Consider the following 19905-nt stretch of genomic DNA (forward strand, 5'->3'; position numbering starts at 1 on the left):
GAACCTTACAAGATGAGAACTTTAGAGCCAGTGGAATTGAAGTTGTAGTTGAAGGAAATTCTTGACAACGGATACATTAGGCCAATTGTATTTCCTTGGGGTGCACTAGTGTTTTTCGTGGAGAAGAAGGATGGTACTCTTCAAAGGTGCATTGAATATAGGCAGTTGAATAATGTAACCATCAATAACATGTATCCTTTTCCGAGGATTGATGTTGTGTTTGACGAATTGAAGGGATCAACAGTGTTCTCAAAGATCAATTTGAGATCAATATCATCAGGTATGCATCAAAGAATATTACATATACAAGACTTATTTCTGCACCAGGTATGGGTGTTATGAATATTTTGTAGTTCCTTTTGGTTTGACTAATTCTCTAGCTACTTTTATGTGCTTGATGAATATTGTGTTGTGTCCTTATCTAGACAAGTTTGTTATTATGGTCATTGATGATATATTGATATATTCTAAGAATGAGGAAGAGAATGTCATACACTTAGCAACACTATTGAGATTTCTAGGAGAGCATCAGTTGTATGCCAAGCTTATAAAATGCAATTTCTTTTATATAGAGGTGCATTACTTGGTGCATGTGGTTTCCAAGGAAGGCATAGCAGTAGATCTAGAAAAGATAAGAGATATCATGGAATGGAAAACTCCTATAAATGTGGATGATGTCATATCATTCATGGGGTTCACCAGTTATTATAGGAAGTTCATTACTAGCTTCTTACTCATCACATATCCTATTACATCCTTATAGAGCAAAGGAAATAATTTGAATGGACAGAATAATGTGTAGCAAGTTTTGAGCAATTAAAGCAGTTCTTGACAAATTCCTCAGTTTTCAAGATTGCAGATCTGGATAAAGAGTTTGTGGTGTGTCCAGATGCTTGAAAGAGAGGACTTGGTGGATTCTTGATGCAGGAGGGATAGGCGGTGTGTTATGATTCAAGGAAACTGAATGAGCATGAAAAGAATTATGTGACTCGTGATCTTGAGTTGGCAACTATGATTCATGCATTGAAGATATGGAGGCACTATCTTCTTGGAAATAGGTGTGTATTGATGAGCAATCACAATGGGCTAAGGTACCTATTTAGCCAATCGAATCTGAATTCCAGGCAAGCTAGATGGTTTTCCATGCTCAGTCAGTTTGACCTTGAGATCATATACATTAAAAGAAAGTATAATAGGGTTGTAGATGTTCTGAGTAGGATATTGTAGGTAAACCATGTTGCAACTATGAGTTCTTATGGGACATATTTATAGGATCGGATCCTACGAGAAGGAAAGTATGATGATAGGTAGTAGTATATTAAGCACATGTTACAGTAGGGTATTATTGAACAGGATATGGATCATCTCACAGCAGATGGATTGGTCAGATTTAGGGACATGATCTATGTGTCAGATGACAGTGAGCTGAAGAAGCTTATCTTGAGGGAGTTTCATGTCAATCCATATTCAGGTCACCCAGAATATCAAAAGACATTGACAGCGGTGAAGAAGTTCTACTATTGGTTGAATATGAAGAAAGAAGTCGTAGATTTTGTTACTAAATGCTTAGAGTTTCAATAGGTGAAATCTTAATGTAAGCACACTGTTGGTTTGTTACAACCTATTCTAATTCCATAATGGAAATGGGAGCTCATTTCGATGGATTCCATTCTCGTTTTTCCAATGGCTTCGAAGAAGCATGATTCCATCCTGGTTTTTCTTGACAGGTTGAGCAAGGTAGCTCACTTCATTCTAGTGAAGAATACTTATTCAACTAGTGAGGTAGCACAGGTCCTCATCAAGAAGATAGTGAGCTCGCATGGTTTTTCAAAGAATATTGTGTCAAACAAAGATTCTAAGTTCACTTCTAAGTTTTGGAAGGAGTTATTCACAAGTTTGGGTACAAATTTGGAATTCAATACAACATATCATCCACAGACAAATGGACAGACAGAGAGGGTCAATAGGATCCTTGAGGATATGTTGAGGATGTATGCCATGCATCACCAATGGAAGTGGGAGGAGTATCTTCCATTGGTTAATTTTTCTTACTACAATGGCTATCAGGAATCACTGAGGATAAGTCCTTTCTAGACACTTTATGAGTAGAGTTGTAATACTCCCATCCTCAGGAGTGATCTAGTGAACGTGATACTTATTAGATCGGACATGTTGGAAGAAATGGAACATGAAATGTAGGTTATCAAGAAGAATCTAAAGGCAGCATAAGACAAGCAAAAGAGTTATGTAGACCATCATAGGGCATTTAAGGAGTTTTAGGTTGGGGATCATGTGTACTTGTGCATCACTCCCAAGAAGAGTTCCTTGAGAATTGGGTCATGTGTGAAGATGGCACCTCGGTATTGCAAGCCTTTTGATATCCTTGAGAGGATTGGACCAATGGAATAATGAATTGTGTTGCCTCCAACAGTGAAAGTCTATGATGTTTTCAGTGTTTCATTACTTAAGAGATATGTAAAATATGTTGATCATGTTATTTATTGGTTTGTATTTCAGGTAGAGCTAGAAGGAGAATTTTAGCCAGAACCTCAATGCATATTGTAGCAGAAACAACGCATGCTCCGGAAAAAATCAATCAAGCATCTTAAAGTGCAATGGAAGAAATTTGGGCCCGATGAAGCTACATGAGAGATGGTTGATCAGATTCGGCCTATGTATCCATAATTATTTGTTGGTGGAGGAAAATGATTTTTGGTATATCTACATATTTATCTATTGTTGATATTGTAAATATCGCAATGAGTTGTGTTATAAATCTCCAATAAGTGGTATGGTTGTCATGTTGGCATCTTTATCATGATGGTGTTTCCTTTTAAGTAGGTTTCTCATTGTAAATACTACAATGAATAGGGTTATAAATCTGCATGGGCAGTATGTTGATGAGCCTTGGTATTGCAACAAGAATGTTGCAACTCCCAAGGCTACCGACTTTAATTATCGACCCGGGGTCCATACAAACTTAAGAGGTGTCGGCACTATATGTGCAGCATACAATGTATCCTTCCTTTACTGTCATGATGTAATGGAGTGCATGTACTGAAGTCAAATCCTAAACTAATTTTCAGAAAATGAAATGTTTGAAATGGAACCTTAACCTATTGCAAGAAAGAAAGTACAAGGAAAAAGACGGAAATTCAATGCTAAATCACACCATTTCCTAATTAACTGCCAAGAAACTATGCTTTGCAATAATGCTAAATTATCATGAACCAAATTCTATTATCTAAAAATGGAAGTAAGAAGCATCAAACAACACTAATGTGCAAGTAAAGGGACTGAAATAAATCTATTTTTGTCTTTTTGTATTTTCATGCAAAATAAAGTATGAAAACTTATTTCCTTTGGTGATGTGGCGTGTGAATTAAGGATGTTGGAGGATGGATGGAAGGGTTAGGAGATGGTTGGATGGTGTGGGAGACCCTTGGGAGGATTTTGGTGACTTCCTAGAGGTTTTCCATCAATTCAGCCTCAAAACAGACCATTTCAGAAAAACCTACAGGATGTACTAGAAACCTATAGGGTGATCCTGTAGGAATTACAGTGAACCTATAGGATACAGCCAAGAGAAAAATGTGAGGTGTTGGCGGTGATGGAAGGCTTAGGAAGGTGGTATATGGGTGGAATGGAGTGTTATAGACATATTTGGGCACTACAACCCCAATCACATATGTCCATAAACCAAGGGCTTCTAAACCCCTAAAAAAAAATTTCATACCCTAAAGGATCAAGGTCAACTGATTACATCATTTCCCAAAAGTTCTCCCTAAAAAACTACTCAGAACTGGTCAAAACTGGATCATCTCACTTGCTCCATGGCTAGGGTGCGATGCATCTCACCTTGTACACATGGAAGGTGCGATGCATACTGAAAAGGCCTTTTGTAGGGTGCGATGAGCAAGAATAGACAAATGGCGGAGACAGTTTGCTAAGTGGATGATCAAGGAATCTTCTAGAAACTTCTCATATGACACTTGCCTCTCAGAATTCTCCCAGGGATGAGTAAGAGATCAATGAAATCTCCAATTGGAACCAAGAACTATCAGTGGAATGACACTAATCAAAAACCCAGAGCTGAGTCACCCCTCTGCAAATATCTATATATGGATCCCTCATCTTAGAGATCTAGAGGCTAAAGGTTGGAATTTGGTAATTTGCAAAGAGGTGCTGTTAGTTTCTCTTTGAAGACATTGTTGGGTGATCTTGCTTTGTGTGAGGTGAAAAGGGCTTTCAAGCTGGGAGGATGGTGCTAGGTCAGACCAAGTGGTTGTAATCCTCTCTTCTATGACTCTTACTAATAAAGCTATTTGAGTTTTCCTCCATATTCTTGTGTATCTCTAAATATTGTGTTGTTATATGCATTTATATGGTCAATATATATCTGATCCTATATTGTTTACAGTGAAATATCTCTATGCTTTGATGGTATTATGCTGCTGTGAATCTACAGGTGCTCTTTGAAGTTGGACAAGTAAGGAAGTAGTGGCAAGATTCTGTCAAAGGGGAAAGGAAACAAGCAAGGAGCCAAGCGGAAGACTGAGGTTGGTATTCCATGCTTCTTTCTCATCTCTCTCTCGTAAAGGAAAAACAAGTGACTTTAATCTGTTTGTTTCTAAGATAGCTACTCGTCTTAGTGGGACTAGCAGCTCTGAATAGAAACTAGATTTCTCGATAACAAAATGGCGACTCCACTGGGGAGAAATTAGTTTGATTGCTTGTCTCTATTTGTTTGATTCATAAACCACAGACGGAGCCTGAAGTCAAGCCAGCTAGCCTTCGAACTGCATTTGCTATGCAAGTGCAAAGTAGATCAATGATGCTTCAGTCAATCTCCAGGTTTGTTTATGAACTGAACAATTGACTTGCAAACATCCTAAGTGCCCTAGAGGTAGCTTGAGTAACTTCATTAGATCAGCCCTATACTTTGTAGTTACTGACTATCATTTGTTGGGCCTAAATCCCTTAACTAAACTGCAAACTGTGACCAAAAACCAAGTTAAAGTCTCATCCTTGGACCATCGCACCTTGTCTTCTTGGCAATCTGGATGCATCGCACCTCCCATGTGCAGGAGGTGGGATGCATCCCTGTTTCCCTATGTTACAGGTGCGATGATTAGACAAGACTAGATCTGCCTCCAAATTTTGATTTTTTCTTCACTGTCTTCAGTTTTATTCAGGAGTTTTGCTGTCTGTGATCAGTAGACCACTATTGAAACCCCCTTTCTTTGCATCATCCAAAATCCATTGTACAAATAATTGTGAATGTTTTTATGTATTATGTGCCATTTACAGTTCTCTTTTACGAAGAAGTAGCTTAATCGAACTGTCATCTTTTGATTCGAAAGTGTCACAAGTGTCATTTTCAGTCAAAGAAAAGAATACTTCTCTTTTTGATAGTCGATTACACTATTACTCTTGTATTTTATCTGAATTAGTATTATTTCAAGTGTCGAAAGCATTTTCAATTCAAAATCGTAAAAGTGTCGTCTTGTCTCCTTTTCGTTTTTTGAAAAGAAAATCGTTGGTACTGTCGCTTTGAAAGAAGAGATAATTCAGATTTGTATTTAGCTTTCTTTTTGTCATTCACACATTAAGAAAGCGGAAAACAAATACATGCATGTGCTTTTGCATTTAGACTTCTTGTTGATTTTGATTTAGGACAGCACATCTAGTGTGCGCTCTCTGCTCTATGTTGAAAGGATTTCATTTCACTTTCCTTAGTAGCTAGGATTTCATTGCAAAAAGAAGATTAAACGATTGTTTATCATCTTAGACTGCATTTTAGGAATTGTAAATCTACATCACGCGATGAACCTGAAAGGCAAATTTCTTAAGAAAGATCAACTGTAAAATAAATTCAATGAACATAAAAATGCTTTGGAACCTAACGCACAACATCTAGAAGTCCAGGCTAGAGACGTATTCCGGTGTCGTAAAGCATGGTAACTGTCGCTTTCATCGTAGGTTGGGTGATTCCTCCTCTTTGAGATGATAAGTGCCAGTACGGACTTGTGCTCCCACGTACTGTCGATTATATATTGGGAGACCACAATAGGCTATATCCTTTATCCTTAGGAAGTCATGTCTGCCGCCATATCGATCACAATGCACTGAACACAGCATTCAGGAAGATTGACTGTTGTACTGTAAAAAGTATTATGTAGTTTTACGATTGGTTTGGTAATCCCTCTGTCTAGATTTCCTGAGTAGTCTCTTTCGTTTCTTTTCAAACTCCTTAAAGGAAAAGGTCCATCTAAGCACTTGTCACTTCAGGCTCATTAAAAATCGAAGGCGACTAGAGTCATCCTTTGCTTTTTCTCGACTCTTAAAAATTGAAAAAGCAAGTTGTGTCGAAGTGTCTAAAATTCATTTAATTCGGAGTAACATTTTCCCATCTTATTTTGAGTTGATCAAATAATCCGCAATCGTGGAAGAAAGTCAATTAAAACCCCGTCATTCGTGGAGACTGACGAGTCAAACATCTTTGACTCCAGAAACGAAACCATTCCGGGCCAAGCGAACTCATTTAACTAGGTCAAAGTTTCTTGGTTTGTTTGAAACTTATGTTTCAACATCCTCTAAGACTCCAGTTATTCCAACCATTTCTAGTATCCCTGCCTCTACAGAAGAAGTTCTGCAGTTACAAGAAGACATTGGAACTGATCCTAGTGTAAAAGTAAACACTTCGATTTCTAAAACAACCCCATCTAGAGTTGATTGGGATGGTGTTACCCCTCCAGCATCTGTCGTTGCAGAATCTATACCTTCTTCGGCACCAGAAATATTTTACAGACCTGATGGTCTGCCTCTTCCACCCGGATTGATTGCTATAGAAGAGATTACGGAGGATCTTCCATCCAGTACTCCATCGTATTTTGGGAATGGGATCCACCTATATCCTTCTGCTTCAGAAGTTAATACCCCTTCATCGCAATTTCCTGTAGAATCGCTAGGAAGTCTTTTAGATAGACTTGATATGTTTGGACAACCATCGGCATCTAGGACTGTATCATCCAATACAGCGGTAGCAGAACCTCCTCTCACCACTCCGACAATGTTTGCTGGTATACCATCTGTCCCATCTATCTCTCAACCGCTAGAGGGAGCCCACCCAGGGACTATTTCGACAATATGTTCTATTCCCGTTTGTTCGTCTGAAATAGTATATGGAATTTCTTATGTTGAATCTCAGCAAATTGATCCTTCACAATAGTATCAGTTTGGGTAGTCTGGTCTCCAAAGGCCAATCATTCCTTTAAACACTAGATTGCTGCCATAGGGGGGGGGCACTATACCCTTTCATTGTTCCCTCCAAGAGAACAACCATATGAGAATTCACAACCGAATTCGGGTCAAATTGGAATCACATCCAGCAGTTGGGTGCCAATACTGCCTCAACAGCCAAGAGTTGTATACTCAATGCAACCGAGTCTACCTGTGTCGAATATCCCCACTACACCATCTATTGTGACAGTGTCACAAGTACAAGCATTGCCTGTTGTATGCCAACCTCAAGTTTCTCAGGTCGTAATACAACAGCCTCTTGTCTCCACGACACAACCGCAATCGCCAGTTAGTGGCTCCTTAACTGGAGCGACTCAGCCTCAAACGGGTACTATTACCCCTCATCTTGGTCAAATTTCCAGTATTGGGCAACAGCAAATGGTTTCACAACCATTGCTGATGCAACATCAACAACCGCAATTCCAACAAGCTTACCAAGGACCTGAGCAACAAAACTTTGCAGGTAATGGGCAGCTGTATATTCAAAATGGTTATCACCAGTCATCTCAAATTGGTTATGCCCAACAACATTATCAAAGTTATCAACATCAAATACATTATGCTGGTATGCAAAGACCCACTGCTCAGGCGATCCCATCTTATCCTAGGTATGCTTCGTCGAACTTGAATCAACAGTTGCCCTTCATGGCGACTTTAGAATTACCAGATCTAAATCTGCTAACGAATGATATAATCGCTTATGACCCTTGGTGGCCGACGATTCCTCATAAACTTCCGTCAGATATTCAAAATTTAATGGAAATCCGGGTGAAGATCCATCGAATCATGTGATGACCTTCGATCTGTGGTGTTCCTCCAACACTCTAAATGATGATTCGATTAGGCTTCGCCTTTTTCAGTGAATGTTAACTGGTCCAACAACAAAATGGTACATCGAATTGCCCAAAGCTTCATTTGATAACTTCAGCACCCTTGCCACCACCTTTTTAACCCATTTTCAGTTACCAATAAGGTACAAAACAGGAACAGAACTTCTTACCAATTTCAAACAGGCGATGGCCACTCACATATCCGATCATATTCATGAATGGCGATGTCGTCGTAGAATGGTAAGAACATATGTCCATGATTAGCTACTATATGAATGGTTTATTAAGTCTTTGTTACCGTCTATTATGGAAGATGTGGCAAAGGGAGGAGTCTTCACTGAAGAGCAGGTCATTGCTCATGCACAATATCTAGACTTGATCTATACTCAGTCTGGCATGCTCTACGACAAAATCCCTGATGCTCCAAGACCAAAATTTTCCATTCCTCCTCCTCCTAAATCAAACAAGGACTCTTATGATGGCAATGGTGTGATAGGCATGACAAGCACAAAATAGACAAAGGCTGCATCCAAGAAAGCCAGTAAGGTTTCTGATCAAAATGAAAATGAAGAACTTCTCGCCTTAGAGGTTAATTCCATGTCAACTAACAAAGGCAAAGAACCGAAGCAACCAGGAGGTAAGAAGAAAGGGAAGAGAAAAAAGAAGAAACAGGATGATTCGTCTCTTGAAAAATCTTCTACAAACCCTTCTGGGCAAAAGAAACCTACTCAGCCATGCCTCATATGCGATGAGGATCATTGGACAAGAGATTGTCCATATAAAGTTGAAGTTAAGAAATTCTTTAAGAATTCAAAAACCTCAGTAGTATTGATTGATCCGTTTCCAAACCTAGTGAATATGCTTCCCCATCCCAAGTCCTTATGTTGTCCATTTCGAAATAGAAAAATGATGCTTTGATGTCGACAAGGAATAAAGATTATAGGAATCCATAGCTGTCGAACAATAAGGCTACTGATCAACCTAGTAGTTCAACAACAAATTCAACCGAAGTTGTGCCACCCATCATTCCTGAGCTAATGATAAAGCTGCCAAAGGGAGTAGTACACAAATCGACATTTAATCCTCATGCCAGAGTGGCACAAAATTATAATATAGTAGAGGACCTGGCCCAATCGCCGTCCGCTATGTCAACACTTGAAGTACTGCAAAATTGCCCCTCCCAAAAGCAGGCTCTATTATCAGTAATAGGTGGGATTGACCCAGCAGATTCCAATCTTGTGGCCTTTAATCATAAAGGATATGAACCTTAGTTACCAGCTCAACTCGCTTTCCTCATTCAAGTGAAAGCCCTCAACAAAACTATTCATCGAACAATTATTGATGGGGGGGCATCTACATGTATTATGTCAATGAGTTACTGGAAAACTTTAGGCTCACCACCCTTGTCACGATCATCAACGACATTAAAAGCATTTGATGGACGAACATACACTCCATACGAGATTTTAAGTAACTTGCAAGTTGAACTAGGGGGGAAAACAGTAGAAATTGATGTTGAAGTTATCGATGGAAATCTCGATTATAACATCCTACTGGGAAGGCCTTGGATTTATGCTATGGCCGCTGTTGTGTCAACATACTTCAGAAAGATTTCATTTCCCTTCCAAGGAGGAATTACAATCGTCAACCAACAAACATTTCTCCCCAACAGTTCACAAGTTACGGGAAGCATTCCAATGATCCATGGAAGCTCTCAATCGCTTCAAAATGTCGGAGTAGGCCTCCTAAAGGACACTGCCTTAATGGGTACTTTCGCCCTACCGCCTCCGAGTAATCTGGCGGAAGTGACCATGGTGGGAACCTGCAATATGATATCTTCTATATCTAAAATATTCGGAAGATTCCTGAACATTTTGTCAGCATGGATCATCGCCATTTTAGAGATATTGTAGCAATCAATTTTCTTGGCCTAGGGGGCAAACCAAATCAACGCTCATCGAGTGTTTGGATAGATAAGTCTAAGGAATATGGCACCTCTTCAGATCCTTAGTCACATGTACATTCTACAGACGAAGGAATTGTTCAATCAATGATCATAGAGGGGGCACCATGGGAAGATTACCACCATCATTCCCATCTTCCGGATTACTGCAAATATTATTCCAGCAACCTTAATCATCCTTCAGTTTTTTATTTTCTATCAAATGCTGTAAATATGGTGGATTATGAAGATAGTTCTTTTACTGTGTCAACCTCATTAAAAAATGAAAAAACTCCCTTCCCAAATCAAGTCTTTGATTACGATCTCGTAAAATCCAAGTCGAGTCTTTCAAAGATTTCGAAGGTAAACCTTCATTCCAACCAGCGCGATGAATGCAATGAAGCTTGGGAGGCATGCACCTCGATTTGTGTCATTATGCCAGGGGCATGCAAACTTATAACAAGCATAGTTTCTCGTTTCAAGCTTGTGTAAACATGAAACCAAATCTGAGCATATGTTGTCACATGGTTCAAGCTCATTAAAAAATGAACCAGGCCATGAGCAGTTTTACGCAAACTTCAATCTCGTTAAAAAATAAACCTAACAACGAGCAGTTTTATGCAAAGTTCAAGCTCGTTAAAAATTAAACCTGGCAATGAGCATATGTTCCACCAAAGTTTAAGCTCATTAAAAAATGAACCCAATTCCAGTAAATAACCATTGTGAATGCATTATCATCAATTGTTTAGCCTTGGTCATGTTCTTACTATCACCTCCACTCTGTTTTAGCTGATTATTCGCGTCCATTTGATTTTTTACCCCTTTTGAGGAACAGCTGCGACGAGTGATTCTGTTAACCATCTTCTTAACACTGCCATGATTGGAAAGTTCCAACCCTCACCTGGAACCAGCTGCTACCCGAAATATCACTCGTTCCTAAAAAACGAGTCTCCTTTAAGCTCTTTTCATCTTACTCATAAAACATGAAAAGATTGTCGAGCAATTGACCTCTCCAACTCGTTAAAGTAATTGGAAGTGCCATCCCTCCTCTAGATTTTAATCTTTTTGGACCTGAGAGATTATTACACAAAAAGATCGAGCATTTGTCTTGTTCGGCTCGTTAAAACTATCGAAAAGTCATCCCTTTCCCTTGTTTTATATTTTTTCGAACTTAAGGGATTATACTACGAAAAAGGAATATTGGAGTCTTCCTTTCCGTCTCTTTTCAAACTCTCTAAAATTGAAAAGGACTGAGTTATCCTTGTCATTAAACTTGTTAAAATAATAGCGACAAACTTGTCCATTCAGAAAAGAGCGAGTTTCACTGTCGCTAAGCTCGTTAAAACATAGCGACGGGTTTGCCCGAAGGGAAAATTACAGAACAAGCATATGTTATCCTCCTCAAGCTTGACAAAAATAAAGAGGTACTGGTCAGAAATGACTGGGGAAAATTGGGAAGAAAACTTGAAGAAACTTTATTGGTAGCAGGTCGCTCTTGAACATGACACTTTCATTCCATCACCATGATTGAATCGGGTTGGGTTATTCCGTTCACCGGTCATATCACCATTGGTCCACCGTACCATCCACTTTTGGGGTTAACACTACCAATCCATTTCAGTTTCACCGATATGTTCAAGAGAAGTCGCTCAGAGAATTCACCTACCCAGCTTATGTCTCATTCGCTACAATACCTTCACACTTCATTCTTTCATGACCACCACCCTAAACCTTGTATCATCATATCGTTTTCACCTCTACAAAATCATTTGCTCCGTTCTATGTCGTAGATGTGGGATCCATTAATGCCCTCCTATGATGGGTCACTTCTTGTCGACATCATCTCATTATCCAAGAAGCCGACCTAGGAACAACCCTTTTAGTACTTTGAAGCTTTCATGCCTCAATGGCAAGTTTCTCACTTCCGGAGCCTCTATCTCCTATTACCACCCTAGACTCAGACTTATAGACTCAGAGCTACAATTTCCTCTTCAAACCCATAACACATCATATCTATCAAAAAGCTAATTTCTACCTTAGAGCCTTGCTCTATTTATACCTTCCACATATTATCAATCATAAGCATAGGTCTTGGAGATTGCTTAAGATTTGGAGTGGGAGAGGTTCTTGTAAGTATGAAAAGAAGCCTAGACCCCCATCTCAAATCAATGAAGACCTGTATAATAAATAAAACAAAAATCACAAAAGATGTCGCCACAATGATTCCACATATAGAAGAAGAGGCCATCACCTTATTACATTTTTTAAGGAGCTTGACACAACAAAATGAACTCTTCTCTAACACCTTGATCATGACTGCCAAGAGGCCATGGCTTCCAAGAGGTTCTTGTCAGCTGAGAGAAAATTGATCTAGAAGGGATACATATCAAGGCATATAATGGAAATATTGGGCTCCTAGAAGATTCCTTGATCATCCACTTAGCAAACTGTCTCTGCAATTTGTCTATTCTCGCTCATTGCACCCTACAGAAAGCATTTTCAGTATGCATCACACCTTCCTTGTACAATTGTTTACCTCCTTAGGTATCTCTTTCTCTCTTGTTGTTATTGCCCCTTTATCGTCTTCTTCCTTTTTCACCTTCCCGTCAGCAAGTCAGATACCGTCTTATTCCAAGTTATTATCCTTACTTATTTTCACAAATTTGTTCATGTTGCAAAAAATCTTATCAAATAACAACATGGCCTTTCAATTTGGCAATTGTGAACTTCATCTTGTTTGGATATTCTATCTTCTCATACTCAAAGTACCTTTCCATCCCACTTATTTAATCGAACCATCTAGTTATAAAGAAGAAAATGGGTGTAGTGAATGGAAAACAGCCATGGAACAAGAATATGATTCAATAATCAGAAATAACACTTGGGAATTGGTTGGATCCATGACTTTCTCCCCAAAAGTACGGATTTTATCTCTTTGATGCATTATGGGAGAAGCTAAGGTGAAAATGCATTTTCTTGTACAATGAGGGTATATATATAACACTAGTACAAAATAGCTAATTAGTTACTACTGAGGATGGCAGGATGGAGCGTGCATAGTTAAAGTGTGAAACGAATCCGTGGCTTTGGGAGTTAGCTAAGTTTATTTCATTTATGAAATTCCTTTCTCACATTTTCCTTATTATGGATCTATGTGACTGTCGTTGATCCATCATCAACCAATTTACCATAATCGACAGCGCCTCTGACTTCAGCCTGCTATATTCCTTATTCAATGCAGTTTGGATATCCGTGATTCTCACATTCAAACTATCACTTGATCGTTATGGTCAAGCGGTTATCTCAAGTATTATTTTATACTTTTTCAGGCTCGAGGGACACAAATTTGCGAAAAAGGACCCCCGTGGAGTTTTCTTAAGCTTTTCTTCTGACTCCCTAAAATTGAAAAACACCGAGTTTTTCCTATACTGGACTTGTTAAAATTTACCAGTAAAGGACCTGTTCAATATATTAGATCCTGCATTACCTGTGCCATCTCCAAGCCAACCATCAAGAGGAAAGGCCTATACACTCCTCTTCCTACTTCCAGCCAGCCTTGGGAATCCATCTCCATGGACTATATGTCTGGGCTCCCTTCTACCAAGCATGGTAATGACTGTGTTGGCCACTGGAATGTGGATTAAATTCCATTATGAAATCCAAACCCCACTACTAAAAAGGGCCACTGGCATGTATTGGTCTCCATTTTCCCCTCCACAACTGAGTTCTCCCAATACTAGTTCCTGTGTGTCAAAAAAGGGGCAGAAATGTCATTTTGGGGTGAAGGTGGAGGTGATGGCGGTGAAGCCGGTGGTGGGGGGCGTGGAGGTGGTATTCGTGGAATTCTTCACCTTATTAGATGGATCTCACTTCGTGGTGAGACCTTCACGAGCTCTTCCTCACTACCTCTAATGATGGATCACTTATAAAATAACAATTGTCCATTTACAATAAAAGCTATTCAAACAACCTACTAACAATTCTCCTAAATTAGAGCCTAAGATACGACACATTTAAAGAGTCATATCCTTTTACAACAATATACTAATTCTAAATGTCTCCATTTAATAATTAAATATTCTAGATTAATAATTATTAATTTAATATCTTAAATTAATAATTATTTTATTCTAACTTAATAACCTATGATATTATTTATTTTGGATCATGTAACATTCCCCCTCTGATCCAAAGATAGATTACAACTGATACCAAGTTCATCCCTGAACTTAGTAAATTTTATTCTGCCAAGAGATTTTGTGAAAATGTCGGAGATTTGATCTTCTGCAGGACAATAAATTGGCTTGAGGACATCTTTGGCAATGAGAGATTTGATATGATTATAATTGGTGTCCACATGCTTTGTCTTTGAATGAAAAACTGGGTTCTTGGCAAGCTTGATGGTTGACTGGCTGTCAATGAATAATGACGTAGCTTCTGCCTAAGAAGTGCCCAAGTCCTACAAAATTCTGCGCAACCAAACAATTTCACATGCTACTTCCCATGCTGAAATGTACTCTGCTTTTGCTGAAGAAGTGGCCACTGTAGCTTGTTTCTTACAACTCCAAGACACTACTACTGACCCCATGTTCATTAAATAACCTGATGTTGATGCTTGATCATCAATACTGCCAGCAAAGTCAGCATTTGAAAAGCCACCTAGTACAAAGCTTTTAGTCTTTGTGTAAAGAAGACCAAAATCTTTTGTTCCTTGGATATATCAAAGAACTCTTTTGGCTGCATTCCAGTGGTTGTCTCGTGGTTCCTGCATAAAACGTGAAAGAATACTAAATGCTTAAAATAGATCAGGGCCAGTATTTGTCAAATAAATCAAGTTGCCAATCAACTGTCTATAAATAGTGTTGTCCACCATTCCCCCCCTTCAAATCTTGAAAGTTTCAAGTTTTGCTCCATGGGGCTAAGAACAGACTTGCAATCTTGCATTCCAAATCACTGAAGGACCTCAATTGTATACTTATTTTGAGAAATGAAAATATGATGTGGACCTTGGAAGACTTCAACTCCAATATAGTAGTGAAGTAATCCCAAAACTGTCATCTTAAAACCTGCGTGTAACTTTGTTTTCACCTGTGCAATGTGATCATCATTATTTCCAGTAATGATCAAATCATCTACATACGTAACAAGAATCACTAGGTATTTACCTTGTTGTCGCACATACAAAGTATCATTAGATTCACTTCGTTGAAAACCAACTTTCCCAAGGTATTCATCCATTTTTGCATACCAAGCTCGGGGAGCTTGTTTTAACCCATATAAAGCCTTGATCAATTTGCAGACTTTATGTTCTTGCCCTTCAATTTCAAAACTTGGTGGTTGTGTCATATATACTTCTTCCTGTAAATCCCCATTGAGAAAAGCACCTTTTACATCCATTTTATGAACTTTCCATCCTTTTTGAGCGGCCAGTGCAAGTGTTAATTGGATGGTGTTCCATTTAGTTGTAGGAGCAAAAGTTTCCTCATAATCCATGCCTTCCTGCTACGCAAAACCTTTAGCCACAAGTCTTGCTTTATACTTTTCAAGTTCTCCCTTTTGGTTGTACTTAATTCTGTAAACCCATTTTCATCCTATGGGTTTAACATTTTGAGGACAATCAACAATTTTCCAAGTGTTGTTATCAATTACTGCTCGATATTCTTCAATCATAGCCTGTTTCCATTCTTTATGTTTTACTGCTTATTTGTATGTGGAAGGTTTAGTAAAATCATTTGCTATCAAGGCAAAATTTCCTTCACTTATGTGTGACTTCCTTGTTCCTATTTATTCTGCTCATCAGGCTATACATATTTCAAAAGTTGAACTACCCATTTTGGTAGTTGATGCTCACTTGTTTGAGATTCTAAAAAGTCACCATCATTGTAAAGAGGATTAATGTAAATTTATGTTTGTCGATCAAGTGAAGATTCTGGAGAATCATTGTCAGAAGAACTGTTGCTGCTTGGAGATGCGGATGAACTACTAGAAGATCCAAATGGTGTTGTTGAAGTAGATGGACTGGATGAATCATCTTCAGATGAAGGAAAATCAAGTTCATACCAATTTGGTGAATTTGGTTGATTTTGCGTATTTCCTTTTCTTTGATTGCCTTTAGTTTCTAACTTTTGAAGAAGACTTTCGATTTCTTCAGCACTCTTACTCTCTGTTTCATCAAAAATTACATCCCTACTCACAATAAATTTTCCATTGGTCAAAAGACGATACCCTTTCTTCTCATCAGAATATCCAATCATTGTGCATTTCAAACTTCTTGAGTCAAGCTTAGTTCTTTTTTCTTTCGTAACTAAGGCATAACATACTGATCCAAAAACTCTAAGATGTTTAACTCGAGGTTTGAAACCAAACCAAGCTTCATAAGGTGTGATCCCATCTAAAGAAGCAATTGGAGATCTGTTTCTTAAGTAGACAATTGTATGAATTGCTTCTACCCAATATGTTGGACTTAACCTTTTGAAAGTTAACATAGATCTCACCATTCCTAACAAGGTGAGTGTTATGAAACCAGCTCAAGAAAAAGATAGAAAAGATAGATCAATGCCTTAGAATTCAGCCTCTTTGAGGGGGCAACCTCCTTTACATTACATAAATGAACAATTCTTCGATGATACAAATGAAAAGACCTCCTTTCTATATATAGGAGTCTAAGGGGTCATAACATAATCAGAGCCAACATAACAATAATAATGTAAGGGCACAATAATAACAATAGTGGGCTTCTATGTGGCACAATACTAACAATATGGGCACTACATGGGTATATCAATATAATAAGTGGGTTGTACTAATAACAATAAGGGGTTACACTAGTAGTATAGGGGCCTAACATGACCCTCTCCTTAAAAGCATTGTCCTCAACGCTTGAGTAGTTCTTGATGCTTCTGTATAAAATTATTGTCCTCCCATGTGGAATCTTCAGCAGGTAAGTTCTTCCACTTGATGAGATACTCTGAAATTGAATGATTTCGTAGCTGTCGGGTTCTTGTTTCTGTGACTGCTCCAGGTTCCAATATGATTTTTCCTTCCTCTTCAATTTCTAGCAATATTGTTTGAATTGGGATCTTTTGCAACTTTTGAATAAGTGGCCATACTTCTTTGTCCTTCTTCCATTCATCCCTTGCTTTGTTTATCTAATCTGGTTGGATAATAGAAATAGCACAAAACAATGCTTCCACATTCTCATCCTTGAAGAGTCTTCCCATTCGGTAAGGTCGCCATTTTTTAAGTACATGTTGTATTGCCAACATTTCCTTCTCATAAATAGCTTGCTTGAGATGTAGCAGTAAAAATACTCAATCACCTACATCAAAAAAAAATTCACTACGATGTTGATCTACCTGTTGTTTCGTTTGATTTTGCACCAAAGTGGTGTTATCGTTTAAAAGTTGGAGAACTTGTTGTTGATGCTCGATGTGATCTTTCTCTGCTTAAACCTTTTTCTTCTTGATATGTCCTTCTATCTCTAGAGTTGGAGGAGTGGTAATTTCTTCCAATCCTTTACAAGATATGGTTGGATTCATTTCTTGATGCTCGATGTGATCTTTCACTTCTTGAACATTTTTCTTCTTGATATGTCCTTCTATCTTGATAGTTTGAGGAGTGGTAATTTCGACCAATGAATTACAGGCTATGGTTGGATTCATTTCTTCTTTCTCGATGTGATCTTTCACTTCTTGCACCTTTTTCTTCTTGATATGTCCTTCTATATTGAGAGTTTGAGGAGTGGTAATTCTTACCAATGCTTTACAAGATATGGTCCGATTCATTTCTTCTTTCTCTTGGTTGGGGTCTTGGCGTATATCCTCTTCTTTTGATGTTTCTTGATCCTTTTCTTCCTCCTCTTCATATTCTATGTAAAATAATTTCTTCTCGGCACACTTATTACCTTTAGTGCATTTTCTATCACAATTGTAACAAAGCCCTTTTTCTCTTTTTTCTTCCAATTGTTGTGGTGTAACCCTTGTAGGTTGTGGAAGGCTGGGAGAAACAACACTTCCATCTTTATAGTTGTGAGGGTTATGCTTCCTAGTTCCCATAATTTTTCTTTCCACTATGTCACAAAACCCTTTTACTCTTTCTAATCGTTATGGTGTTGCTCTAAAGAAGGTGTTGCTCTTTGTATCCTCATAATGTGCTATCATTTCCTCCGTGAAAATTGACCACGTAATAAGTTGTTTATGAGAACAAAGCCCTCCATACCATAAAAATTGATCCGGTTTCTAAATATGAAGATGATATACATACCTTTTGTAACAATGGTACACCATGTAGATCAAAATATTGCTCCATCTGAAGTATCCAATTTGCCGGATCCTTGCCATCAAACTTCCTCCTCTTTCTTTTTCTTGATTTTAGGAGCTCGATCTTGAAACAACTATAACTCTGTACTTTCAGATCTTTAAGTTCTGAAATTGTGATCTATAGTAGCCCTCTATGTCCTCTTTCCAATGCCACCAGTCTGATCCAAATTGGATTCTCCAAGAGAGAGTTATGCACAATCTCCCAAGATGACCTGATTATAGACCTTTCCAGAAGAGCAAACTTGTATGAAGTGTCACGTGTCACTGTTGCGACCTCTGGCATTGAAAAATATCTACAAGAAACTACAGTCTGTCCTCTTTTTGTACCTTCTTACAAAATTTCACTCCGATGCTCAGAGATAAAGTTATGACAATTTTCCCCAGGTCACCTGTTTGTCATGTAATTCAGGAGTCTGCAAAAAGACCAACTTCCTTAGATCATATCTCTACAAATATAGTGCAAAAAGATCTGAAATTCGGACCCGAGATTCAGCGCGATTTCTTCTCAAATGGGTTTTTCATTTTAGATTCTGAAACATCACAAAAAAAAATTTATAGCGAAAATTCCACGATGACCTATTTGGAGCAGCGAAACCCTAGAATCCAAAGCTCTGGTACCAAATGTTATGAAACAAACTCAAGAAAAAGATAGAAAAGATAGATCAACGCCTTAGAATTCAGCCTCTTCGAAGGGGCAACCTCCTTTACATTACATAAATGAAAAATTCTTCGATGATACAAATGAAAAGACCTCCTTTCTATATATAGGAGTCTAAGGGGTCATAACATAATCAGAGCCGACATAACAATAATAATGTAAGGGCACAATAATAACAATAGTGGGCTTCTATGTGGCACAATAGTAACAATATGGGCACTACATGGGTACATCAATATAATAAGTGGGTTGTACTAATAATAATAAGGGGTTACACTAGTAGTATAGGGGCCTAACAGTGCGATTCATTCTTTCTACTACTCCATTTTGTTGTGGAGTGTAAAGATTTGTAAGATGTCTTCTTATGCCATGATTGCTGCAATAAGTTTTGAATTCATTTGAAGTGAATTCAACCCCATTATCTTTCCTGAGAGTACCTATCTTTTCTTTGACTTCATTTTCAAAAAGTTGGCGAAAAATTTTAAAATTTTCAGATGCTTCTGACTTTTGCTTTAAGAAATAAACCCAAGTCATTCTACTGAAATCATCAATGAATAGTAAGAAATATTTGCAACCACCGAATGAAGTTTGTAGTGGTCCACAAAAATCACTGTGAACTAGTTGCAGCAGCCTATTTGTGCGCCATGAACTTGTTGGAAAACTTTCTCGACTTGGTTTTCCATAAATGCAATCTTCACATTTTGCATTTTCCTTTTTGAAAGTTGGAAGTCCCTTAACCATCCCTTGTTTTTTCAATTGAGAAATATTATCAAAATTTAAATGTCCATATCTTACATGCCACAATCTTATAGGTGAAATTCTTATAGTCACTGCCCCTACAAAGTCAGAATGCCT

This window comes from Pinus tabuliformis, chromosome 4_1 (genome assembly GCF_031772625.1).
Source record: "Pinus tabuliformis cultivar Carrire ecotype Pingquan chromosome 4_1, CPIR1, whole genome shotgun sequence".
Taxonomy (NCBI): Eukaryota; Viridiplantae; Streptophyta; class Pinopsida; order Pinales; family Pinaceae; genus Pinus; species Pinus tabuliformis.